Consider the following 1,551-nt stretch of genomic DNA (forward strand, 5'->3'; position numbering starts at 1 on the left):
AGTTTGTTCGGGATTCGCAACCTTACCAGGCCTCAAAGTGATTGCATTTACCTGCTCCTTAGCTTCCCTCTTTCCTGGCACTTCATTGTCACTAGGTAGTGTACCAGGCTGATGATTTATCAAGGCATTGGCAATTTGCCCAATTTGATTTTCCAAGGTCTTAATAGAAACAGCTTGGCTCTTGCACATAAGCTTCAACTCCTATAATTCAGATTTTTCATTAGCTTGTTGTAGCTGAAGTTGCTGTCTTGGTGCATATTGCGGTTGATAAAAACCAGGGGGTTGTACTGCTTTGCTGGGTACTGCTGATAAGTTTGTTGAACCGCATTTTAAGCGTTGCTCCAGCTGAAATTAGGATGATTGTGGTTGTTAGGATGATAGGTGGCTGGCACGGGTTGTTGCAATCTCTGAAAGTTGCTCATGAACTGAGCTGACTCACTAGAAATAGCACACTGATCAGTCTCATGGGCACCTGCACAAAGCTCACAGACACTAGTGATTTGATTAACTCCATAATTAGCCAAAGAGTCCACCTTCATCGTCAAAGCCTTAAGTTGGGCAGCTATAGCAGTTGATGCATCCAACTCCAGAATTTCTGCTAGTTTTCCCTGAGTCAGTCTCTGGGAAGGATTCTGGTATTCATTAGCAGCCATTAGTTCAATCAATTCATAAGCTTCATTGTAGCTTTTAGCCCACAAGGCTCCTCCTGATGTTACATCAAGCATGAGTCTAGAAGTAGCACCCAATCCATTGTAGAAATAATTTATAATCATCCAATCAGGCATGCCATGGTGTGGGCACTTCCTTAGAATCTCCTTATATCGATCCCAAGCCTCACACAGAGATTCTCCAGTTTGCTGAGCAAACTGAGTAAGAGCATTCCTGATTGTAGCAGTCTTCGCCATAGGAAAGAATTTAGTGAGAAACTTTTGAGCAAGATCTTCCCATTTAGTGATAGACCCTGGTGGTAGAGAATGTAACCAGCACTTAGCTTTGTCCCTCAGAGAGAATGGAAAGAGTCGCAGCTTGATAGCATCTTCAATCACACCATTAAACTTGAAAGTGTCGCAGATCTTGATGAAATCCCTGATGTGCATGTTGGGGTCTTCAGTAGGAGAACCCTCAAATTGAACCGAGTTCTGTATCATCTGAATCGTGCTTGACTTGATCTCAAAAGTGTTAGCCGAGATGGCTGGTCTGATGATGCTTGACTGAATGTCATTGATCTTAGGCTGAGAATAGTCCATCAGAGCCTTGGGAATTTCTGCTTGATCACCCATCACTACTAAAACTGGTTCCTCGACTTTCATTTCTTCTTTTACCTTCTCTTCTTCTTCAAAAACTTCCCTTCGAACCACTACAGCTTCTTCCTCGGCTTGATCCAGATTTATTTTACGAGATCGAGAATGTGTATGCATACACGCTCGCTAGAGTACCTGAAATAATACAAGGAAACAGATAAGTAACAATGTCTGAGTCAAAGAACTTTAACGACCACTGATGACAAACACATAAACTAAAAATTAACACTGAATCCCCGGCAGCGGTGCC

General features: G+C 42.6%; 1 non-coding gene across 1 annotated transcript; it reads left to right on the top strand.

The window, feature by feature from the left end:
* Positions 1–783: 783 nt before the first annotated feature.
* Positions 784–890, top strand: LOC141682576 (small nucleolar RNA R71). Its single transcript, XR_012559840.1, has one exon. It is a non-coding gene; the product is annotated as a small nucleolar RNA R71 (small nucleolar RNA).
* The last annotated feature ends 661 nt before the right edge of the window (positions 891–1,551 follow it).

This window comes from Apium graveolens, chromosome 1, assembly GCF_009905375.1.
Source record: "Apium graveolens cultivar Ventura chromosome 1, ASM990537v1, whole genome shotgun sequence".
Lineage (NCBI taxonomy): Eukaryota > Viridiplantae > Streptophyta > Magnoliopsida > Apiales > Apiaceae > Apium > Apium graveolens.